This window comes from Mesoplodon mirus (genome assembly GCF_964341445.2).
Source record: "Mesoplodon mirus genome assembly, chromosome: 13".
NCBI lineage: Eukaryota > Metazoa > Chordata > Mammalia > Artiodactyla > Ziphiidae > Mesoplodon > Mesoplodon mirus.
Window position 1 is genome coordinate 64,828,931 of NC_138989.1, and position 26,061 is coordinate 64,854,991.

A 26,061-nucleotide genomic window follows, 5' to 3' on the forward strand; every position below is an offset into this window, starting at 1 on the left:
ATAGTTAAGGCAGTAAATTTATATTATATGTATTCCACCACGATTTTTTAAGATTTAAAAATTTGAGAAAAACCCCCTATCATTCCAAGATTGGAGGCTTTCTAGGCCTAGGAAATGGGATCATACCAGGTGGCAGGAGACTGTAGGGAAAGGAGAAGTGACAGTGGGGACAACCTGTTCTCTGGTGGAAATGAATGCCTGCCATAGCTGACAGGTGCACCACTCAGGACATGCTCAAGTTTCACAAGCATCCCTGGAGCTAATTCTACGGCCGAGTAGCTTCATGAAGCACAGCACAGGTTAAGACTTGCATCTGGATAACTACAGCTTTCAGAGCCAGGCCTTGCCCATGAAGCTGGTATTCAAAAATTATAACTCAGTCGACAGCAGAAGAGTTCACTGGTGCTGGCTTAGTAATTAAATTACAAGGTGATTATTAGTCTGCTCAGGCAAAAAGACTACATCTGAATCTGAGTACTTAAAGTAGCTGCGGACTAAAACTCCTCCCAGGGAAAAAAAAAAACAAACTGTAATTAAATTAATGCCATTTTCTCCCAATTATAAATGTCCTCCAGTGACTATAAGGTTGTTATGGCAACATGCCCACTGAAAGGGTATGTCTGATAAGGCCTGAAATCAGGTATAGCAGGAAGGGAGTGTTGCGCATCTTATCTCTGCATCAGACCAAAGCTGTTTTCCGGGATGGGGGCCAGGAGAACTGTCACTAGGCTGTTCCTGTCTCTTCTGCGGCTTATTCGAGGTTCCAGGCTGGTGGGCCACCCCTGCTGCTGCCCTTTAGGGAGAAGCGTAGCCCCAGCATCTCTCCACACTTCTCCCTTCTCCTGGGATAGTCTCCCATTCAACATCAACCAACCGGCACCTTTCCTTGTTTACCTGAAAAATCTCCCCTGCCGCCTCCTCCAGTCAGGCTTCCATGACCAACTGGAAGCTCAGTGGTCTCTAGACCAGATTCAATTCAATTGCTTAGCTCTGTACATCTCGGTTTGTAAAGAAATTCATCAAAAAATACAACAGAGCCCTTTTGGTTTAAGAGGGCACAAAATAAATTCAAGAGCTTCTTACACCCTTTATTCAAGTACCAAACCTGATCAAAACCAGTCAATGCTGTGAATCACACTAATACCATTGACGCATTCCAGAAAAGTTGCTGGCAAAGCAAAATTCTGTCAATCAGATCGATGTTGAATGTACAAGATGAGCTGCTATTTAAAGAAATTATGGTTACTCCTTTTGTAAAAAGGATAATCCTCTCATAAAGTATCTTTTGTGTAAACCCCTATCTTCATATACAAGGTGAATTTTAGAATTTAAAAAGCTGTCTCAAGTGCTTTTTGGAAAGAGTGGAGTATAAACAAATTTAGTCATCAATATTGTCAAAATGGAAAAAGAGGTGGAGTGTGCATATTTGTGTCTGCCTGTGGGTGAGGGAGGGACAGGGTGTCACAGCCCCTAGAGCACCCGAAGTTCTGTTCCTTACCCCCCAGGTTCTGCTGAACCAGCAGAGGTCGTGCTGAAGGTGCCAATGAAGGTTACTGGGACCTCGGCTCAGGTCGGACTGGACTCACTGGGCCTGGGACTGCGGCATGTTCCACTGTGTCGGAATTACCAGTCAGAAACAAAATCTAACCTCACTCTCCTGGGCCATAGAAAAAAGTCCAGATTGCTCAGATTTTCGTTCAAGGTCCCACGCAGCCTACCCCCAGTAAAACAACAACAAAAAACAAGAATAACACCCCCCCAAAAAACCTAGCCTTCATTGAGCCCTTACAATGTGCTCAGTGCTTCGCAGACGTGAGCTCCTTTAATGCTCATGATAACTTACCAAGGAAAGCTCTGTTATTTTTCCGATTTATAGAGGACACAGGAGCTCAGAGTACTTAAGTTGCCCAAGGCTGACACCTGGTTATAAAAGGGGATGGCAAGGTTCATATTCTGGTCTGTGTGCATCCTGAGTCCAGGCTCAGACCAGCTCCACAGTACAGCCTTTCTGGACTTACTGCCTCCTTCTACCCTTTGCTCACCCTCACCCTTCCACTTGCTAATTCCCACTTATAAGCTCCTGCTGTCCACCCACGGGACAGCCACCTTCCTACCCCCTTTCCATGCAAATCACATTCAGGCCTCAAAGCCTGGCTCGGGCCCCACTTTTCCTGTAAAACTTTCCCTGCCACTCAGGTCTCAAGACTCCCCTTCCTCGGAACAATCACTCCCTCTGTGCTGTACATCGGGCATGTTTTGGATTTTAGCCTTATACTGCCATGTCTGCTTAAAATGTGTGTGTCTTTTCTTCTGACCTAAACTGTGAGGTCCTGTAAGCATAGATGAATGCCCATTTTTGTGTGTACTTATCACTCACGATATCTAACTTAGAGCAAACGCATTGTATGTACTCAGTAAACACTAGGGTAAAAAAAGGGGTCATTTAAGTGATTTTTCAAATGGTGCCTCTAAAGACTTTTCAACGACATAGAAATGTGTGTTTTAAATTTTATTAAGTGACTTAGCTGGATGAATAATGCATAAGCAATGCTATCCCAACTATTATAATTATGTGTAATAAATCACTGGTTTAAAACACAAAAAATAAAAACTACTAGGGTAATAAATAAGTCAGGAAAGCAATGAAAACTCACTAAGTTTTAGCTGACTGCCTCTTCATTATTTCCTGAAATCACTGTATTATTAACAAATTGGGGAACATGACAAACATTCCACATCCAGGGTATGGTATGTGGGCCCGAGGTACGTGTATCCCAAAACAAGCCACTGGGGTTCCAGAAGAAAATATTACGATATTTACTGATGGTCACCTTCATGTTAAATTTATGCAAAAAATAAGCTTCCCTAAGAGCAAAAGGACTTTTGAATCATAAATTCGTAAAAATTTTAAAATCATTTAAAAATGTTTGTTTCATCTTTAGACCATCATTTAAAATGCCTATTTTATGTCAATTATATCTCAATCAAACTGAAAGAAAAAATAAAATATCTATTTGGGAAAATATAATACATAAAAAATAAATAACAAATAAATGAGAAATATAGAGGCAGATCAAAAAATTTTTTTTGACTGATGAGGTATATGAACAATGATCCTTCTTCTACAGCATAGAATCGTTTGGGGCATCAGTTATATACAAACAAATGCACACACATCTCGGAAGTCTCGGTTTAAAAGAAAAAAGCACCTCATTGTAAATGCACCAGTTTCCTGCAGCTAGAGGAAAGGTGCTCGCTGGGGACTTGAGAAGGTGGATGCTGATGTTTGGAGATGAGGGGGCGTGGTTAAAACTTGCTGGTTCTGAGGTCCACAGGACTACCACCTGCTTGCTGGCTGTGCACCCCTGGGCAAGTTCTGTCACCCCTCCTAGCCTCAGTTCCTTCCACTGCAGAAGTTGCAATGTCGACTACATGAAACAAAGCACAGAAAGTGTTTCGCTTGTTGCCTGGCAAATAGGAATCGTTTGATTAATATATTACCTATTTTTCTTGGATAGGGGATTTATTGGCTGTGGAAGGTTCAAGGTCAAGTTATTTTGCAGACATTTCAGAATAAGATTTAGGAGACAAGGATTATCAACTAGTTGAAGAGGCAGACATCTAGGGTAGAAAAGGGAAGAGCATCTTCAGGAGGGGAAATTCCCAGCCACAGGGATCATAATGGTTGTAACTTTCTCTGCACTTCTTCTCTTTCAGGCTGTTTGAGATAGGGGTCTTTGGATTACAAAAATCAGAAACCCACTCAGCCCTGCACAAAGTAAAGGGAATTACTATAAGGATACAGAAGTATCAGGAATCAAAGAGAGGTATAGTAGAGTACCCTGTGACTGAGAACCAGAAAGTCTGGAACTGAGGCTACTCCACACATCTCTCTCCCTCCCTTTTCCCCCTTCACCCCCCTCCTCTGCCTACTCTTCTGGCACCTGGCCCACTAAGGCCACAAGCCCCTCCTCCCCCACCTGACTGAGCAGAGTCACCGGTGAGCACAGGTCTCTCAGCCTCTTCCTGAAGATTCTTGCAAAAGGGAATCTGATTGGCTCAGTTCATCCGCTGGAGCCAGGGCCACTTAAGTCCAGGCATAGCCAATAGTCTGGAGTCCCTTGGATCAAGTGTATACCCCTGGTCCAGTTAGCTGGGCCACCCCTCCCAGGATGAGGGTGGCACAGTTTTTCCAGAGTGTAGCCTGAGAAATAATGAAACCCGTCTCTTGCAGATATGTGGAGGTGTATCTTTGCCCAAGTCCTCATCATGGACAAGGCCATCCATGGATGTGGTGCTCATGCCACTGACCTGTGAGGTCTGACCTTGAACTCTAAAGAAATTGAGGAATGCTTGACTATTCATGGGCTTCACTTACTGTCCTTGAATTTTGTGAGACAAGATCTGCTTGTGTCCTGTTCCCTCATGGATTTCAGGGCTTTGTTAAATGAATATTGCAAACCCTTCCTGATCTGCTGGAATTAAACAGCTTAAAATTCATGCTTTTGCCTACTTAACTTTCAGTTTCTTTTGCCAGCTGGACTACAAACTTCTCAAAGGGAGAACTTCAGGTTTGGAAATAATCTTAGAGATCATAGACCTTCCGATTTTACAGGTGTGGAAACTGAGGTCCAGAGAGAGGAGCTGTCACACAGCAGGATAGGGGCAGGTGGGGCCTGGAACCTAGTTTCACACACTGAGTTCCCCAAGGTGCCATGCAACGTCTTAGGTGTAGCCTGCACCCAATAAACATTTGTCGGTTTATTTCTTATTTAGCTTTTGCTTTTCTCAAGCTCATCATTCTCTATTGGTGTCCCTTCTTCCACCACCAACTTCAACCCTAGAAGATCACTTTCCATCTGCCTTTCAGGTGTTGGTCTTTGGGGTTGTGTAGTGGAAGCTGAGATGAGACAGGGGTGAAATTTAACCTGATTCTATCAAGCCGTTATCTCTCCAGGCCAACACCATAGCAGCAGAGCGAAAACACTAGACTGATAACTTCCTTCCCTCTGTGGGGTCACTGGCCACCATACTGATGCATGATGAAGCCACTCTCTAGCTTCCACATAAAGACATAACTTCCGCAATGCCTCCCAGGCCAATGCTACAAAACTGGGATTTAGGTCACTGCTGACCTCCTCCCGATGGGAAGTTATAAGTGGATCTAGTCTCACTTTCCTCCCAGAAGTCTTCTCTGACCATGCCAGCCTGCTAGGAATGCTTTGTTCATTTAACATCACCCTCACGCAGAATAGCACCTCATTAGTTCTTCTGTTATCTCATGGGTGCCAGCTCCTGAAGCAGGCCATTTCTCTGCCCCTGCACTCTGGTGGGCTCCCACCAGGCCTTCAATAAATGCACTGACTGATGGAGGAAAGACAGTCAGGAGTCAGAAGACGATATGGGAAAAAAAGAGAAATATTTCCATTTGCTAGTGTCCTTTTTCTTTTTCTTTTTTCTTTTTTTTTTGGCTGTACCATGCAGCTTGCGGGATCTTAGTTCCCTGACCAGGGATCGAACCCAGGCCATGGCAGTAAAAGCACTAAGCCCTAACCACTGGACCGCCAGGGAATTCCCTCCTTTTGCTAGTATCTTAGGAAAGTATTGATTAGGAAAAGCAACTGATTAAGACAGAGAGAAACAGTCTGGCTTTTCCTTTCTAGGCTATGTGGTAACAAGTCAGGTAAAGGCAAATTTAACAACTCAAATCTGCCTAATTAACCAATTCCAGTGCCAGTCTATTGACTCTGCATCCAGCAGCTCCTCTGACCCAAGCTTGCAAGTGGGGCATAAGATCAACTGCAGGGAAGGAAGGCCACCACATGTCTCCCACACTGGGAAAGCCACAGTTTCCAGTCTGAGTGACCCACAGAGTCTTCCTCTCAAAGACCCCCATTCCAGCCCGAAATCCCCATCAGCAAAGGCAGTTTCAGAAAGCTCTAGATAAGAGGACAAACACGTCATCGTTGGAGGAGAGAATGAAAAGATTATCTTATCATCCACTGATGAAGGTGGATTAGGCTGAAGGTAAAGCAGAGAGCCAGGCTCTGGGATGTGGAAAGCAGGAGGTAAGTGTTGCTAGGTGGGAAGAAGGAATGCGGGAGCCTGGGGACACTGTCCAGAGAAGGGGCTTCGGGTGCACACACAAGGGGGTCCTGGGGCAGCAGGGTGGGGAAGGGGAGAGCGTAACCACTTGTCAGCTGGGGAGGGTTAGGAGCACTGAGCCCGCGGGAGGTGAGGACTAAAATCGGGTGAAGGTTTCTTGAAGACAACCCTAACCTACTTCACACATGAAGATGAGTCACCCGCAGGAATCCTCCCTGCAGCACCAGGTCTGCTGGCCTACCTGCAGAAAAAAAAAATTCAGGGATCACTCTCCTGGCCCAGAAAGACCCTGGGACAGGGAAAGGAATGACCGTCACCAAGAGTTGCTGTGTGACGCGGAGCCAGTTTCAATGCATTTTCACCGTTGGTTCTCACAAGGTCAAGAAAGGCTGTTGAATAAGCCACCCAAGTTACTCATTTGGAGGTTAAGTAAACAGCCCAAGGTCGCAGATCCAGAAAGTGTCATGCCTGGGATTCAAGCTGAGGGTTCAGGCTGACTCTTGAGTCTGTGCTGTCACCACTGGCCCTGTCACTGCAGGCACAGCCCCCAAACAGAGGCATGGATTCTCCACGGATGTTTTGCACTCTGCAGGTTGCTCAGCCTTTCCTCACCTCTGGGGCTGGATCCTGTTCTCACCTCTGGGGGTGTGATTTAAAGCAAAGGCAAAACCAAGACCCAGGCATTTCCATTCTTGTTCCTTTGCAAGTAGTGTTTATATCACACAATGTGCAAAACAGCATTGACAACAAAAGGTAGGTAAATGGGAATTTGCCGAGTGGATAGACTCCGGGACTATTAGTCCATATTTCGTAAATCCAGGAAATCATCCAGATGTTAAAGCACAAAAATAACTGCTGAGCCAGTGAGGCATAAATGCTAAGAGGGACAAACCAGTAGGAAGAGTCAGGTGTGCTTAAACACGTTCCTTTGCCCAGGGGGACTGGGCCTGGCACCCAGACAACTGGCTTCTGGTAGCCACTCTGCCTCTTATGAATGCACAACTATGGGCTTGCTGCCTCCCTCTAGAAGGGAGGGGATGACACTCCTCCATGTCCTTTGGTACAAGAGTCAAAAGAGCTGCTCTACTGGATGTGACTGTGGATGCTGCTTGGCTTTCCTTCCACCACGGCTTGGCACATGCTGAGCTTCAAGTCAGGAAGACATGCTCTCCGCTCTGAAAGAAATCCCACCCCTCTTTCAAGGCCCACTGCAAGCCCCATCTCTGCTGAAAAGCCATCCCAGGCTCCTTCCGCCCTCTAGACCCACCCTTCATCCCTGACCCACCCGCATTTTGGGTCCTCCCTTCTGCCCTGTCAAATTGCTGGGACTTTCAGAATTTGCTCTCTTATCTCTCATCTGGAGCCTTTGTACCCTGTAGCCTTAGTCAGAGGCCTACCCCTCCCTTTGCCTTTGTTAAAAATGTTAGTAGGGCTTCCCTGGTGGCGCAGTGGTTGAGAGTCCGCCTGCCGATGCAGGGGACACGGGTTCGTGCCCCGGTCTGGGAGGATCCTGCATGCCGCGGAGCAGCTGGGCCCGTGAGCCATGGCGGCTGAGCCTGCGTGTCTGGAGCCTGTGCTCCGCAACGGGAGAGGCCACAACAGTGAGAGGCCCGCGTACCGCCAAAAAAAAAAAAAAGGTTAGTAATTCTTACCTAAAGTACTACCTCCTCCAGGAAGCCTTCCCTCATCCTCTCCTACCCCCATCCACCCTCCATCCTGGTTGGCTGCTCCTCCTGGTTTCCGTAGCACTTTGTGCCTATGCCTATGTTAAGTGTGAACTTATCCCCTATACTTTCATTGACTGTGGTTCTTACACTAGACTTTGACCTCCGTGAGGGTCTCACCTGTCTTGGCATTCCCGGACATGTCCCATCTGTGGAAAATGCTCACCAAATGTTATATGAATTAATAAATGATTTTCTTCGCAGTTATACCGAGTCACACAGTTCCTTCCATGAGTTTATAACTCCCTTGCTTGGAGGGTGTACAGCATCATATGTTTCTCCAGAAGGCTTCTCTGTGCTAAGCTCAGTGCCTAGCACCTAGTAGGCACTTGGAAAACGCTGGTGATTTGGTTAAGGGATTACTGAATTATACATTGCATTGAATTCTCCCAGTCACCAAGTCCCCAGCCTTAGCCTTTAGCATGGCCAATGGAAAATTAATTGGTTGCAAAGTGCATATCTAATTACAACATCCCGCCCCTGCCACAGAGATGTTCAAATGTTAATTATAACATATGCATCTCAATAACAGACGTTAGCATTTAATACAGCGTTAATAACTAGACTTGGGCCGCCCAGTGTGTACACAAAGCTCCCTTTTATCTGCCATTAGGACGGACTTAGCACTTAAAGCAAGGAAGTCCTCATCCTTAAAGCCGTCCTGTCCCTAAAATCAAATGTTTCCCTCCAAGCCTGGATCTCGCCTAAGCCCCCAATTCTCCCCACGCGGAGGTCCCCACCCAGGGCTGCGCCAGCACGTGGCGGGGAGGGGAACGGGCGTTGGGCGTTGGGTTTCGGCGTGGCCAGACAGGCTGTCTCTGCTGCTCAGGCACATCCCCGGCGTCCCGGCGGCGCCCCGTTCTCCAGGGCCCGCCATCCCGGTAAAGAAAGGCGAACTACATTACCCATCAGGCCTCCCGCCGCCCTCTTTCCTTTCAAGTCGTTGCACGTGGCCGGAGGGGAGGGCGGGGCCTGGACGTCACTCTCCTACATTCTCTTTCCCTGTGTCAGAGCGGGGATCATTTTTTTTTTTTTTTTTTCGTTCCTCTACTCCCTCTCCCCCACCCGCCCCTCCCTCCCTCTTTCCCTCCCCTCCCTCCCTCCCCTGTCGGCTGGGTTTGTGCGCTGGGGCGCCGGAGCCCCTCCGCAGCCGGGACGCGCGGAACTCGAGGCTGGAGTCGGCTCTCCCGAGCCTCCTCCCTCCCTTCTCCTTCCCTGCCCCCTTCCCCCACCCCCCGACTAGGGCTCGGAGCGGAGGCCAGAGGAACCCCGAGGTGAGCATCCCCCCGTCCGCCCCCCTCTTTTAGTCATCTCTGATTGCCGATCGATTCGGGGACCCGCGAGGAGGGCTGCGTGACGTGCGCGTGCTTATACATAAATCCGGGAAAACCGACCCAAACAATTAGCCCCCTTCCCCCCTCCCTGCGCCCGGGGCAGCCAGGAGTCGGCGCCCATCCACCTTCCCCGCCTCTGTCGAGGACCGCACTCCATGATCTCGCCCCCTCCCGAGGTTTGCCCCTTCCCTGCCGGGTTCCCCGCCGGTAGGGGAGCCGTAGCTCTGGAGCTCCAGTGAGGAGGGGGGTACTTGGGGGGCGCACGGCTGGAGCCCGACTCGCGTTGGAGCCGCTTGGTGTAGCCGCTGTCATGTGCCAGATTCCGACCCGGGGGGAGGAAGAGAGCGAGCTTGATTCCTCTCTTTTGTTTTGAAGCCCGCATTTGCTGCATCAAGCAGTTGGTTTAGTACCGGCCAAACTTGCAGCTGTTCTGACTGTGCTCCACTGAGGTAGGGTGGCGGCTCCCCGAGGGACCCCGAGAGAGTATCTCCACGCCGCCCCTCCCTCCTCTGGTGACTGATTGTGTCTGTGGCGGCCGCGTGTGTGTGTGCGCGCCCGTCCCCGCGGGCGCGGGGATGTCTGTCGTCTAGACAGGCTGCACCCTCCCTCCGTCCACGGTGAGCCCGCGGGCCGCGGGGGCGCGGGGGACGGGAGCAGAGGAGGAACCCGAATCGGTAGATCCACTGAGGTCGCGGCTTTGGACATTCCCCACGGCGGTGATTCTGTTGGCTTTAAAAAAAATTATATTATTATTATTCATTCCTGTCGCCGCGGTGTAATTGGGCCTGGGGAACGGATCCGTCCGGCGGAGCCGGGGTTAAGTTGACAGGCTCTGAAAAGCCAGCTCGCGGTGGCTGGTGACCCGGGTTCCGGCTCGGGTCCTTCAGCGAGCAGGTGACTGTCCCGGACGCCGGCCGTGGTGGGGGTGTGGGGGTGGGCGGCGGGCAGGGGGAACGGTGGCTTGTCTGCGGCGGAGCTGTGCTGCCCCTGAGGGCCGGATGCTGGAGCCTGGGTGCATCTGAGGGAGGCGTCCCGGGGACCGCGCATCTGAGTTGGGTACGTCTCTCCATTGACGTTAAATGACAGTCGGGAGTCTGAGCCCCTCCTGTGGGCGGCGTTGGCTGTTTGGTTTCGTGGAGTTTTCAGCGTTGGGGTTTGGGGGCAGGTGTGAACACAGAGGGGGTTGCGGCGTGTAAAGGGGAGGGGTGGCTGGCGGCGCGGTGTGCATCCCCACCCGGGGGGTGAGGCGTCGCCTCCCGCGCCCAGCTGTTTGTGTGTGTACACACCGCTCTGGCGTGTGTGGGGGGGCGGGGACCGCAGACCGCGGCGTCGTGGGGACGCGCTTGGGCCCAGATCGCTCGGGGTATCGGTCCCGCCAGGGCTCGTAGTGGTGTGTGTGTCCGCGCTCGCGCCCGGGTTACTTGGAGAGGGGGGTCGTGCGGCTGGGGGCCCGGGGAGACCCTGGGGTTGCGTAACCCTCCCTTCGCGTCTCGACGCCCCCCTGACCCGGCAGACAGTCCACCTACTCGGTGGCGCCGGGGGCTGGTCTGGCTGGGCCTGGAGGAGCCGCGGGCGCTCGCGCGTTGCCCCCCCCCCACGCCCCTCGGTTGACCCTTGGCCGGGGGCGCTCTGTGGGTGCTCGTGCCCGCGCCTGCTGCCGTCTTCGCAGATCCTGGAGAGAATCAGCGCGCTCTGCGCACCCCTTCCCAATTTTTCGACCTGGAGATAGTGGGGGCCAAAGGCTGTCCGGCCTGACCGACCCCGGGCCCAGCCCCGCGCTGCCTCCTGCGCCGCTGCCGGGTGCCCGGCCGGCCGCATGCCTTTGCCGGCTCTGTCCTCTCGGCGCTGGGTCTCTGCGGCCGGGGATTATCTCCCAGGCTAGGGGCCCGCGCGCAAAGGGAGGAAGCCGCTGGAGCTGTGGGCTCCGCGGCGGCTGGAGGCTCCCGATGGCGAAAGTGACACAGCACGAGCGCCGCTGCCCGCCCGAGCTGGAGGAGAGAGGAAGGAGCCGCCCAGAGGGCGGGGAGGGGCAGCAGGCTGTCCGGCCTGTTTCCTCCTGTCCAGCTCCGGATCTGGGCAGTAAACCTCAGGGATCCCGGCTACGAGCATGCTGGGACCGCGCGAGAAAATTGCCTGGCGTGCGAGAAAACCCAATCATAGTGGAACAGAACGCACCGAGTAGACATTAGAAGATGTCCAGTCCCTCACAGGATACACTCCCTTAGAGTATTTGAAACAGGATTCGATTTACACACAGATCAACTCATCTGCTGTGTCAAGTGTCTGTCCTGGATAACGTGTGCTTGGAGCAGTAATTTTGTAACGCATTCTGGGATACAGTGTCATCAGTGATTAAGAGATTGCTAGAATAACAATATGTTTGTATGACTTTACTGGGAAGTCCCCCACTGCATCATCGCATTTATTAAGAGGGTCCCATGAGGTAGGGGGATATTAACCCCATTTTACAGAATAGCACATTGAGGCTCAAACACTGGCGTGACTTGCCTGAGGCCTTTCTGTGATTTCACTTCTCAGACTATGGCTTTTAATTTAAATAGTGACCACCTTAAAGTGTAGGTCTTGGCACCTCAGGAAATACTGAACCCAAGAAAGGGAGTAAATTATGGTATTTATTCTTTGTCAAATAACACTTGGTTTGCTACCAGTCCTAATGAGAATAAGTATTAAAAAACAGAAGTCTGCATTGCTGTTGTTATCACTCATCTGAAAATTTACTGCTGGTGAATGATCATCAGCTTTGATACATGCAGTATGTATACCTGTATGTAATAAATACATATGGATATATGTTTCTGCAACACATGCCTGTGTTCATATGGGTGTGTTCGTGGGGTCTTTATTGAATCTAAGGTTTATTCTTTACTTACTGGTTCCAAAACCATGGGTTTAAAGTATAGCTCCTGAGAAACCACCCAGGAACCTGCCCCCTCCATCTCCAGGGATGGGGAAGCCTTGAAAAGAACAAAGAGCTCCTACATAACTGTATGCATTTCTCAGAGTTCCCGCACATGAAGGTTCTCAGACACAGCCTGGAGGGTTATTAGGTTTGGTCAGATAATCAGCTATTCGTTCACAAATATGTATTGAACACCAACATGTTTGTGTATCTTGAAGTGCATACAAAGAAAATTTAACATAGTGGCCCTGCTTGGCAAAAACATCTTCTAGCTGTGGAGATAAATGTAAGATTTTAAGTCCAGCAAATGTTTGTTGAGCACCTTCCGTAGTCTAGATACTCTGCTGTGTTTGGGGCACACAAAAATATAGGATAGCAGAAACAGCTAATTTGCAGTGCAAAAAAACGGATGATTCAGAGCCTACAGGAGGGAACAAATCATAAATATTTTAAAGCACTCGGCCTGGGACTTAGTCAATTTCACAAATGTTGGTTGCAAGGGACTCATAATGCCAGTCCCTGTGCTACAGCAAATGCAGAAGGAAGCAACAGAGGAAGAAGAGCCTTGTTCCTCTGAACTTCAAACTATTTGGAACCTCCCAGGTGAGCCCTAGAGGCCTGTCCTTCTGTAGAAGTTAGGCAGCTCCTGGGAGATGACCCTGAAGCCAACCAACAGTTTAGTCTGCTGAGCAATGAGGAACTGACAAGTTGTTGTCTGTGCTCCTGCCCCAGCTCTGCTGGACAGTGATGGGCTGTGATAGGCTGTCTTCAGTGGCTTTGGTCAAGGTCTCACTCAGGCCTTGCCTGAGTTTAGTAGTTTCTGTCTCACAGGTCTATGGATATGTTCTAGTATGAGTCTGCTTTTTAATCTTTTCATGCTCCAACTCACTTCCCGGGTCCTTGACACTGTTTTCCAATTTCATCTCAGTTTTGGGGTCCACTGCCCTTGTTTTTTTGTTTTTTTTAAAAAATAAATTTCATTTATTTATTTATTTTTGGCTATGTTGGGTCTTCGTTGCTGCATGTGGGCTTTCTCTAGTTGTGGCGAGTGGGGGCTACTCTTTGTTGCAGTACAACGTGGGCTTCTTATTGCGGTGGCTTCTCTTGTTGCGGAGCATGGGCTCTAGGTGCGTGGACTTCAGTAGTTGTGGCGCATGGGCTCAGTTGCTCTGCAGCATGTGGGATCTTCCCGGACCAGGGCTCGAACCCGTGTCCCCTGCATTCACTGCCCTTGTTTTAAGGTTCTGTTGTTTGCAGTTCACATGATGAAGGAGGAAGCAGGAGGTGGTGGTTAGGATGGGGAGAGAATCCTGAGCCCAGAGAAAGAACAGGAGGTACAAAACAGACAGGCAAATTGCAGTTTTGGGCAATTCTCCAAACCTGATGGCATTTCTGCATAGCTTACCCAATAATGTGGCAGCCCCTTTTGGTGTTCTCTTTGAGGGGGATCCTCTATCTCTGGACCTCACTGCTGACTCGCTGGTCACCTGAGCTCAGCTGCTAACATTCAGGCTTTGCTCTTGTGCCCTCCTGCCTCCTCCTGCGTGCAGTTTAACTTAGGGCACTGCTGTGATGGTGGTCTTCTCTCAGAATTACCCCCATGCTGACTATCGACAGCTGCCTGTTGTTTCTGAATTAATCCCCGGCCAGAGCTGTGGTTCAGAACAGAGTGAGAACAGACACATCCTCAGATCTAAGCACCCAGAGCTGGGAAGGGCCTTGTTGATGAGCTGAAGACCCCAAGGCTCAGAGAGGTTAAATGACTTGCCCAAAGTCACAGGGAGCCCTTGGCAGAGTGGAACATGAACTTCTAAAATTTGATGCCCTATTTAATCTTCTTTCTCTGTACTGTGATGCTTCCTGAAAAAAAGTGGGGTTCTTACTTCCCAAAGAGTGAAAACTCTGCATCTTTTTTTTTTCCCTTTGGTTCCAGGAAAGGCCCTGGAATTCGTCTTTTAGTCTTGAGATTGCTTTCCTTCAAGCCTGGCCTTCCTTGCCCTATCTTTCATCTTTGGCCCCCAGGAATCTAGATGAGAGCATACATTTGGGAGAGAGGTCTATGCTTGGGGCCTTCCAATGCTCTTAAGTTTGGTCTGTGGCTTTCCCTTTCCATGATAGGGTCCTCAGGAACCTCCTGAAAGTGTTTGCAAAGCTGTTATGTATATGCATTTTTCTAGGAGGAGGATCCACATGTTTTCATTTGATTCTTACCTGACTCAAGTAAGGAGAAGAACTACTGGGGGTCGGGGTAGTGGAGTTGGATAGGGGGTTGGTTGGCACTGGAGACTAGCATAATACCCTACACCTGATTTGGCTTTGCAGTTTATGAACTATTTCACACAAATTATTTCATCTGCTTTTTATAATACCCCTGTGAGGCTGTTGTTGTTATTCCCATTTTGCAGATAGGGAAACTGAGCCTCCATGGTTACTGCCATGCCGCAGTCACAAGTAAGTAGTAGAGCAGGGATCTGACCCCAAGTCTTCAGGTTTCAAATCTGGTGTCCTGAGTTGACGTGGTCCACCACGGCACATCATCATTACATTTTATGAGTGGAGGACCTCGAACTTTTTGGAGCTTCTTCTTTTTTTCTTTTTTTTTTTTTTTTTGGAGCTCCTTCTTCATGATATCTGCTGCTGGCTTATGTCCAACCATGGAGCCAGACTTAAGTGCTAACTTACCCGGGGGTGGGATGCATAAAGTATGGGAAGCAGTTATCATAACAGTGATATGTGGACTGGGGCCGGTTTGGGATGATTTCATGAAAGAGGTGAATTTGAGGGTAGGTCTGGGGTTGTGGCAGACCTGGCAGAGGTTTTCAGTTGGGACCATGGCCCAAAAAGGGTGAAGGGGAAATTGTGTGTGCTTGGTCCGGGGTGGAGCTGACCAAGGAGGTTGGGTGGATCCTGCAGTCAGACGGGGCTTCTCATAGTGACTGGGCTCTTTCTCTGGCCAGCTCTGTGCTACACCCTGGGGCTGCAACCGTGAACAGGCACAGCCCTCCTGCCTTCAAAGAACCCACTGTCTCGCGGGAGAGGCAGACACTTAAACAGTTAAATTCAGCGTGTGTGGTGAGCACAGTGGTGGAGAAAGTTGCCTTCCAGACAAGGGCCACCTGCTCTAGCCTCAGAGGTCAGAGAGGGCTTCCTAAGGGAGATGATGCAGGAGCTGAATCTGAATGGATGAAAAGGAATTAGCCAGGAGAAGAGACCGGAGAAGGACCTTCAGGGGTAAGGAATGTGGGCGCAAAGGCGTGGAGGCCCGAGGCTGCCTAGTGGAGGAAGGGACTGCCGCAGGGAAGTCAAGCACAAGGCCGAGAGGCATGCAGAGCCCCGCTCTGAGGAGCTTCTGAGCCTGGCTGAGGACGTCGCATTTAAGCATGGAGGACAGGGCTTTAAGCAGAGTCGAGGCACTCGGCCATGGGCCGGAAGGGAGCATGACTGGGAGCCAGGCAGCCGCTGGGCTGATGAGGCAACAACAAGCTCCATGCAGCATTCAGGTCCCAGGGGATGAGACATATGAGGAGGAGGGACGGCCACGTATTTAAAACGTTTGGGGAGTAAAGTCGGCCGTGGCTGCTTAGCTTTGGGGGATAAGGGAGGATTCCCAGTGACTCCCAGGTTTCTGGCCTTGTGGACTCAGTGGATGGCGGCCTTTACTGGGCAGTGCCCTTCTGGTGGCTGGAGCAGGTCTGCTCTGGTGGGGGTGAGAAGCATTGTGGTGAGTTTAGTGTTAGCCGTGGTGAGTTTGAATTGCTGGTAGGATAGTCCAGTGGAGCTGTCTTCCAGACCATACAGCGCGCATGGTAGAAGCCTGAGGAGGAGGTGTGGGCAGGAGCTACAGTCCTGGGAGTGGGGAATGGTCTGCGGCCGAACGTGACTGCGTGGGGACTGCTGTAGACAATAAGAAGACCTCTTCCTCCCATTGTCAGAGAATCCTTTGTCACGCCGGGCCGCTGTTGTCAGGGAAGCCAGGCGGGGATGCTGTGTCATGCTGGAGGCCCAGCTGGTAGAATCCAGCAACAGCCAAGAGCGCGCTTCAGCTGGAAGCCTTAGAGTGAGTTAGGGGAGAGGCCTTGTCATTTTTAACATCCCTGGTTAGCAGAGCCCTTCCCAGGCCCTCAAGGCGTAAGTAAAGGGCAGGGGAGACCTGGACCTCTGCCCAGGAGAAGGCAGTCTAGTTGGGAGACAAGATGTGGACATACGAAACCACTAAAAATCTGTAATAACCTGGACAAATAGTGGGCTGCACATTAAATGGAAGAGGCCTGCTGGTACTTCTCTTCCTGCCATGCCGCATTTTTACAGGGCTGCTGTGTTTTGGGCAGAGTGCCAATCTTTGCATTTTTGAATGCTCGGACCTACATAGTAGGTGTTCGTCCTACGTATTTGGATCTGCAGGGATGTGGCCAGAGTTTGTTGTTTGGGGTGTGGGGTGAGGTCAGCCAGAGAAGGTTCCCGTGAAAAAGTCCAAAGAGGGGATTCCAACACTGATTTGGAATATTTTTAGTACCATAGCAGAGTAAAAATCTCGAAAACCTTCCAACTACCAAGCACCTAGAAATGCTGTATGAAATATAACTAGCATCCTTTCAAAGAAGAGCTGAGCTCCTCGAATGTAAGAGAACTCCCCAGGGAACTCAAAAGTGAGCGAGGACAGTAAGCTTGCACTGACGCTAGGCTAGGCCTGGGGGTGGGTTTGGCTGTGGGCGTGTTGAGGGGTCTCAGAACCAAAGGCAGCTGAGCCCTTGGCATTGCCTCCTCCAGGGTCCGAGGTGAGACTGGGAGTTGGCATGGAGGGCCCTGCCTGAAACGGGCCCCTGCAAAGGTGTGCAGGCTTGGAGAGAGGATGCAGTAGATGTCTGCCCAGTGGCATGGAAGCGGGAGAGGGGGAGCTTGTCTGTCTTGGCCTGGATTTGGGGTGGGGAAGAATCTTCCCTGGAAACTCGAAACCTCAGGCCTGTTGTGGCCTTGGATGACCACTACACATGTGGTCCAGAAGTCCCCGGGGAATTAGCACATTAAAGCCTTCGGGGGCCAGGGTCTCCCTGCCTGTGGGCTCCAGGATCTCATGAGTGTCAGGAAGATTCTGGGGTTCTTCACCCTTCACTGACTTGGGTCTCCATTTTGGAGAGATGCTGCAGGACCCAGGGGGATGGGGGGGGGGCGCTAAGTGAGGAGGAGGAGAAAGAGGCCTTGGCAGGAACCTTTGAAAAGGGCCTCCGTGACACTTATACACTGCTGAGGGCGTGTGCATGGCTGTGGAGAAGGGCTGCACCTGCCCGAGGGCTTCATCTCTCAGCAGAAGCCTGCAGACGAGCCTGTCCAGGAAGGTCAGACCTTCTCCCCCGCTGTTGACTCAGGCCAGGTCTTTACAGACAAGGCTTCTGTCCAGGTTCCTTCTCAGGGTGGCTGTGCAGATTCCAGCAGCTCCAGGTCCCTCCAGACTGCGCCACATCATCTGCCCTAAGCCCAGAGGCTTGAGCACCTCGAATTTCAAACTTGGGAGATATCTTAGAGGTCACCAAGTGGGTCTCCTACCCGGTGTGGGAATCCTGTCTCCACCAGCACTTGCTCAGAGGCTTCCCGTGGCCGGGAGTATGTGGCTTCACGAGGCAGTGCCTTCCCTCATTAGAAGGCTTTTGCAGCTGGAAGGTCTCCTGTGAGCCTCAGGCACTGCCTGGCTATTTCTACCCATCGCCCCTTCGGCCATGGGCTGTGGTGAGAGATGCTTTGGAGGCCTTTCACCACCTTGCTCACTTTTGCTGGAAGGGCCTTAATTTGTCGAGCTAAGATTCTGTGAGAATCCAGCCAGCTTCCATCCTAACTTCCTTAGCAAAGAGGGAGATTTTGAAGATGAGATGTAAGGTTTGCTGAACTGGCTGTGATGCAGAAGTTCTGAGAAGCTTTGGCTCAGTGCTTTTCAGATTCCGACTAGAGAAGCAAGTTCCTTCCTCCAGCACCCAGAATACATTTCAGTTTGTAAGTGAGTGACTCAGGAATCTGATGCAGGGAGCTGACGTTTATTGAGTGTCTGTTAGGTACCGGGTACAGTGCTAGGTGCTGTCGGTATGTGTTACTAAATAAAAGTAACTTCTGGGGCTTCGCTGGTGGCGCAGTGGTTGAGAATCTGCCTGCTAATGCAGGGGACACGGGTTTGAGCCCTGGTCTGGGAAGATCCCACATGCCGTGGAGCAACTAGGCCCGTGAGCCACAGCTACTGAGCTTGTGCATCTGGAGCCTGTGCTCCGCAACAAGAGGCCGCGATAGTGAGAGACCCGTGCACCACGATGAAGAGTGGCCCCTGCTCGCCACAACTAGAGAAAGCCCTCTCACAGAAACGAAGACGCAACACAGCCAAAAATAAATAAATAAACAAATGTGGGTTTAAAAAAAAAAAAAAAAGTAACTTACGTGAGGGAGAGAGAAAGGGCAGCAGAGCCATGGAAATGCCTTACTGTACTTGTGACAATTGAGCCCTGAAGTTATTCAGAAAGAATGTGTGTGGTTCCATCCGGGAGTGGGTGGGGCAGGCATTCCCCATGCTATTCCCTTATAGGGCCTTCCTCTGGGGTAGGCAATGTCATGATCTCACCACGAGCTGAGAACCCACAGGCCTTTGCCGTATTCATAGGTCATTTGCTGAGATACTTACAAGTTTGAACCATGAGATCAAGAAAGTAGCCTGCTGGACAATCCGCATCTTGACGTGTCACCAAACAGGACGGTGTTGACAATGACAGTGTTTTTCCCAGCATGCAAGGCAGAGCTTGCATGCAAGGGGGGAGCTTGTCTGTCTTGGCCTGGATTTGGGGTGGGGAAGAATCTTCCCTGGGAACTTGAAACCTCAGACCTGTTGTGGCTCTGGATGGCCACTACATGTGTGGTCCAGAAGTCCCACTGGTGTCTGTCTACAGTGCTCCGGGCTCTTTGAGGAAGCAAAAGACTTTCTGCTCCTTTGCATTCACAGGTTGGCTGGCATCTGTGAGTTCATATATTTAACAGGTGCCGTGTTGTGTTATGAGGAGCATGAGTTGCCTTTGTCGCCGAGGTTGCATCAGCCAGCTGGATACCCGGATGTGCGCTCCTGACAGGGCCCAGTGGTGAAGGTCAGAGATTCTGGGAAAGTACCCAGTTTCTCCTCTTCTCCCTCCAAAAATTGTTCTTCATGCTCACATTCTACTGGTTTGCCTCAAACCTTTTTTGGTTTTTTTTGAGGTACGCGGGCCTCTCACTGCTGTGGTCTCTCCCGTTGCGGAGCACAGGCTCCGGACGCGCAGGCCCAGCGGCCATGGCTCACGGGCCCAGCCGCTCCGCGGCATGTGGGATCTTCCGGGACCAGGGCACGAACCCGTGTCCCCTGCATCGGCAGGCGGACTCTCAACCACTGCGCCACCAGGGAAGCCCTGCCTCAGACCTTTTACCCTAAGCCTGTTACCTCCGTTAACATTTGGTTTGGTTTAGCGGACATGCATCAGATGCCTGAAGTGGGTCGGAGGAATTCAGACAAACCTGGCAAGGTCCCTGCTTCCTGTCTTCATCTTGGTGGGGAAGACAGAATGGCCTCATTTGTGTGGTGCGAGAAGTACTGGGTAAAGAGAAAGAAAAGTGTGCTGAGGCAGCCAGAAGTTGGAGTGACGGGGAGTGCCATTAATAATCATGCCAGGACACAGATATAAACTGGGACTGTCCTGGGCAAATGGGGGCTTATGGCCACATGAGCCAGGGAGGGTGAATGCATGTGGATCATACCTGACACTGTCATCAGTCCTTTGTACTACAGGATGCACGTAGGCCTAATGGAGGGGAGGGGCTTGGCTGCAAGAGAAACTGGCATCTGTTTCCTGTTTTTCTGGGGCTAGAGAGGAAAGCTTTATCTGTGGGGACTGTGGACTAAGAACTCAGATGGGTCTCAGTTTACAGCCACAAGATTCTATCTTATATCTCACGATGATCTCAGTTTTGGGGTTGGAGATGGAAGTTTGGGGAGATGAAAACCGCCGGATTTGTAGGATGTTATTGGCTACAGGTAAAAGAACACTAGACTAACAGTGGCTTAAAAAACAAGATGTTTGCAGACTTATCTAGCCAGAAGTCTGAATGTAGGGGTTCTAAAGTTGATTAATTCGGTGGGTCAATGATAATTTTAAGGACTCATTCTAACCTTCCAGGCAACCATTTACAGCACATTGGCCTCTGGCTCAGGCTTGACCCCTCATGGTCACAGCATGGCTCCCACTGCTCCACACACCACATTCTCACGTAACCGTATTGGAAGGCAGGCAGGAAGGTGAGTTTCTCCTTGTGTCTTAAAAAAATTTTTTTTTTCTAATTGAAGTGTAGTTGATGTACAATATTATATAAGTTACAGGTATACAATATAGTGATTTACAATTTTTAAAGGTTATATTCCATTTATAGTTATTAAAAATATTGGCTATATTCCCCATGTTGTACAATATATCCTTTAATTTGTTTTATACATAATAATTTGTACCTTTTAATCCCCTGTCCCTATATTGCCCCTCCCTGCTTCCCTCTCTCCACTGGTAACCACTAGTTTGTTCTCTGTATCTGTGATTCTGCTTCTTTTTTGTTATATATACTGGTTTGCTGTATTTTTTAGATTCCAATATAAGTGATATCATACAGTATTTGTCTTTCCAAGTCCATCCATGTTGCTGCAAGTGGCAAAATTTCATTCTTTTTTATGGCTGAGTAGTATTCCATTGTGTGTGTGTGTGTGTGTGTGTGTGTGTGTGTGTGTGTGTATGCCACATCTTCTTTTTTCATTCATCTGTTGATGGACACTTAGGTTGCTTCCACATCTTGGCAGTTGTAAATAATATTGCTATGAACATTGGGGTGCATGTATCTTTTCAAATTAGTGTCTTTGTTTTTTTCAGATATATAGCCAGGAGTGGAACTGCTGGGTCACATGGTGGTTCTATTTTTAGTTTTTTTGTGAAACCTCCATACCATTTTCCACAGAGGCTGTACCATCCTTGTGTCTTAATGTATCAGGCATGAAAACCTTGCCCAGAATCCCCCTGCTAGAATTTACTATCAAGTTCCATTGAAGAGAAATGGGTCGATATCTCACCATGGAGGCTGATAAAGCAAGTTTTGGTGTTTTCTGCCTCATCTATAGCAAGAGGGAGAACTGCTTGTGAGGAGGTGGAGAGGGGGATCATGGTTAGGTAAGCAAGGATTGTTTACCTCACCAAATTTCATTGTGATTTTACGTATTCATTTGGGGATGTATCAGCTTTATTGAGATATATTTTTTTAATAAAATAATTTCTTATAATATAATTGAGGTATAAGGAAAACAAAGCTACCCCCTGGGCTTTGGCAACTACTCTTCTTTCTTTCACTATAATCCTGCCTTTTCTAGTAGTTATTATTTCTTAACCTATAGGTAATATGGGAGTATAGGACCCTAGGTGTCCCATGGAGGTCTTTTGTGTGGTCTCAGGTAGGTTCTATGTCCCCTTACCCCAGTGGCCCCTCTGCATTCCGGTCACTGGGGCCAGGTAGAGAAGCCGAGCAGACAGAGTTGTCCAGAGGGAGGGAGAGGGAGGGAACCTATGTTGGTGGTGGCCCTGACAGCAGGACTGGAGATACCTAAGGGGCCGAGGTTCTGGATGGTCCATGACAGACAGCAGTCACTTGTGCTGGCAGCTGTGGGGTTTGAGGGAGGAAATTGCTTCTTAGTGTGGCTTGGACACCTTGGATCCTGCAGAGTCAGTTCTCCTGCCCCTGCTAATTGAGAACTCTGGCTGTGGGGATTGTAGGCCATGGGAAGGTTATGGGGACACCACCTCCCCCTCCCCAAACCATCATCCCCTTCTATTGATACAAACAAACAGCTCAGGCCAAGGGAAGACCACCCAGTCCCCTGGAGCAAATAAGTGCCCTCTGGGCTCTTCTATACTCTGCTCGTATGGTCAGTTTTGTCCTTCTCTTCCATCCCAGCCTTTGGTCTGTACATCTTTAGCACACTTAGCACTTTGCGTCACTCCCATCCTTCCTTGGGTTCTTGCCTGGTCTGCTCCCTGAGATCATAAGCACCTTGAAGGTCATATCCTGGTCTGAGTCACTTGTGGATTTCCCACAGGGCTAGAGCAGTGCTTGCCACAGGGTCCCTGCTCCCGGAACACAGATCTTTTTTAAAGCAAAATGAGTATTTGTAGAATGAGGGGAGGTACTTGTTCACTTTGGGCATCTCTCCAGATTCCAAACCAGCTCAGTGTGGCACAGCACAGTGCCCTGGATAAGGATTTGTGAGTCTCTACATATTCCTTTCCTAAAGAGGAAGAAAGGTAATCCACCATGCTGTTATGGGTTGAATTGTATCCCCCCTAAAAGTACGTTGTAGTCCTTCCTAACCCCCAGGACCTTGGAATGTGACTGTATTTGGAGATGGGGCCCTTAAAGAGGTAACTAAGGTAAAATGAGGTCCTATGGGTGGCCCTAATGCAATATGACTGGTATCCTTAAAAGAAGAGGACATCAAGACTAGGACACCTGAGACAGCCACGTGAGGACACAGGGAGAAGGTGGCCATCTGTGAGGCCAAGGAGAGAGGGTTCAGAAGAAACCAACCCTGCTGACGCCTTAATCTCAGACTTCTAGTGTCCAGAACTATGAGAAAATAAATTTCTCTTGTCTAGGCCACCCAGTTTGTGCTATTTTGTTATGAAAGTCAGGCTCCAAATCCAGGCCTATGTGACTTCAGAACCTGGACTCTTTACTGTGAGCTGCTGTGTTTGGGGTCGGGGTGGGGGTGGATGTCTGTCAACTCAGGGATTGAACAGGTGGTATTTCTGCTGAAACCCTGGGGCAATCCAGTAATAACTTAAAAAACCTAACATTTGTTACGTATTACTGTGTTAAAGTGCTTCGGGGGCACTTTACATATGTTATCTTAATTAGCCTTCTATTTTATAGACGAGACAATGAGGGCACAGAGAGGTTAAGTAATTTACCCTAGGTCACACAGCTAATAAGTGGCATAGACTTTTGCTATTTTGAGTGTTGTATCTTAACCATTACACACGGGGATTGACAGGTTATGCTGAGGTCCTCTTGTGGTATTCTGGGAAAGTCACTGGTCTTACGTCTGCCATTAATGCCTTGGGTGATCTTGGGCAAGTCACTTTGCACCGGGATGTTTTCTCCTCGGTGACCTCAGGGACTGGATGAGCTGCTATCTAACGCCCCTGATTGTCTCCTTCTGAGGTTCCTAGTGCCAGGCCTCTGAGGCAGGGATTATATCCTCAGCATGGACTGGTGGAGGGGAGGAGGAATCCCTGTGATGCCATCTTCGGCATTTGCCCACACCTGAGGTAGCAGGTCTAGATCTGCCTGATTTGGCCATTTGGACCTATGGCTTGACAGTTTGCTCCTTCCCTATAAAATTAATTTTCTCAATAAGGTAGAAATCATCCCCGCTCTGTGCCAGACACCTTTCTTGGTCTTTTAAGGATGTGGGCTTTGAGTTATATCAGCCACAGGGTGTGGGGAAAGGGTTGATGGTAAGTGATATGATGTGCTTTCTTCCTCTAGGTCGACTGCAGTCCCATTCATGCTAGAGAGAAACCAACCACGGGGACAGCACACCTTAAAAGATCCCATGTTGAGCCAAAGACCTCTGCGTCTTTAGCCTTATCTTGTTTCCATTTCCCATGAGACCCAGGTAGATGGCAGGTGAGGGTGAGGGTGAGGAGAGAGTGGTGGCCTGGTTCTAGGATTCTGCAGCCTGAAAACAGAGCAGTAAGAACAAGGATGAGGTTGGCCAGGCTGCTTGTGGACAATCTCAGGGCCCTGGTTTTTAATCCTCTGGCAGCCCAGCCCCTGGTTTATCCCCACAGGGTTTTAATGATTTTAGTTACCTCATTACAGCTAGGTTTACTTAATGTATCTGTAATAGATTTTAAAACCAGAAAAGCAGGTGAGCGTCTTTGAATGTTCCCAGTTACTCAGCTGCCTGCTCATGACCTCCGTAGATCTAGGAAGCCGAAGCTCTCTGGCTCTAGCATTCAGATGGTCGGGAAGGGGCCTTCAGATCCCAGTGGCTGAGGACACCTTGAGTACCCTGACTGCTATGGATGGGCGGTTGTCAGCAAAACCAGGGGTTATTACCCCCCGGTGCTCTTGTGAGGAGTGGGAGTGGGCCGGGCTAATGCACTTCTTCTAATGGGGGCATTGAAGCAAGAAGAACTAGGTGACTTGGCCAAGGTCACATACCGCCCTCATCAGTGAGAAAACAAATTAAGGGCTGGTTCTCCATTCAGTAAACCTCCTTCCTCTGCCTAAAGTACGGCATTCAGACCACTGATGGGGAGTATAGGCTGATTTTCAGTCGAATATCTAGGAACAAGTTAACAATTTAAAGCCGCGTATTCATTTAAATGTGCATTAAAGAAAGAAAACATAACTAGTACATGGAACTTGTGATTTCATTATTGCTTAGCAGGAAGCTTAGTTTAATAAAAAGTCAAGACAGGGGCTTCCCTGGTGGCGCAGTGGTTGAGAGTCCGCCTGCCGATGCGGGGGACACGGGTTCGTGCCCCGGTCCGGGAGGGTCCCACGTGCCGCAGAGCAGCTGGGCCCGTGAGCCGTCCGTGGCCGCTGGGCCTGCGCGTCCAGAGCCTGTGCTCCGCGGTGAGAGAGGCCACAACAGTGAGAGGCCCGCGTACCGCAAAAAAAAAAAAAAAAAAGTCAAGACAGAGTCAATAATAACATGACACCTAGTACCCAGCCATGACAGAAAACTCCAAGGTGGTGAATTTTGGGAAATGCTGCCAAAATCAAGTTTGGGTTGGGCTTCTGTCACTTGGCACTGGGTGAGTTCTGAATAATACATGACCGATTTCAGCCCAGGGCTACCTCTTTTCATGTAACAAATGTGGGTTTCTAAGTATTGAAACTTAGAAACAAAATTTCTATACATGTGATTGTAATTTGGATTCATGAAAGGTGGTCATTACCTAAAGACAACCTAAGTAAATATTGTCGTAAAGCAAAGAATCCTTTTATATAGTGTCCAGTTTCTTTCAAAAGCAAATTTAGACTTTTAAATAGTAACTTATCCAGGATTTTGATGACCAGAAGCTTCTTAATTGGCACCTGAATAACTTCAGCACAATGAAGGTTAATATATTTAATTGTCAGAAAGATCATCTTAGCATCAAATGTGCTGCAATAAAGAATGTTCTGTCTGACATTCTTTCTCCAACCAGTGATAAATACTCTTGTCTAAGGTTAACTAAAGGGTGCATTTTAGAGCTAGCCCATCCTATGAACCCGACAAAGTTTTACTATCTGCATTTGAGTAAATTCCGATTATCTAGAAGAGTTGTGTTGAAGCTGAGGCAGTCACTTGTAACACCAGACTCAACATCTTTAGGCCAGCCTATTCTCTTCCATACTGTGAGCAATGGTGACCCTATTTTCTGAACCCAAAATCAGGGTGTGCATTTGAATATTTGAAATCAGGACTTCTTCCACCTGTCATCTTACATCTACATCGGGACACTGAGGTCTCATTCTCAAATTTGTTGATGTGCTCATGCAATTTCAAAATTCTCTTTTTTAATAAAAATATTTGTCCTTTCTTCAGATCCTCCTGAGACCTACTTTCTCTCTCTACTTTCCCCCCAAATATCTTGGCCCCTCACAGTCCTGCTCCCAGTACGATGTGTATGGGGGTTTTCTACACCACCAAGCAATTCTCTGACACCAGCTGGGTGTCCTACAATTCAACTCAATCCTTCTAACACTACCTACCTACAGACAGCATCAGATCCCACAGGTTAAGGGCTCAGTCCTACGTCTAGACCCCCCCACACCCCCCCAAACTTCAGATGCTATGCTTCTGACTGGCTTTCAGTGACCCTGCTCCTTGGGTCCTATTAATTTGTTAGAGCAGCTCACAGAACTCAGAGAAGCATTTTACTTGTTAGAGTACCAA

At 49.3% G+C, this 26,061-nt stretch overlaps 1 protein-coding gene across 9 annotated transcripts in view; it reads left to right on the plus strand.

Annotated features, from left to right (window-relative positions):
* The first annotated feature begins 8,880 nt into the window (after nt 1-8,880).
* Nucleotides 8,881-26,061, plus strand: part of CTIF (cap binding complex dependent translation initiation factor) — a 313,773-nt gene continuing 296,592 nt past the window's right edge. For 3 of the 9 annotated variants that reach the window (XM_082641323.1, XM_082641324.1, XM_082641322.1), the window contains exon 1: nt 8,881-9,103. The gene's annotated coding sequence lies outside the window, so the exon portion shown is untranslated. Of the gene's footprint in view, nt 9,104-9,711; nt 9,781-9,822; nt 10,058-10,195; nt 10,220-26,061 lie in introns of those variants that run through there. The other 6 variants (XM_082641328.1, XM_082641329.1, XM_082641330.1 and 3 more) reach the window with 6 other exon arrangements.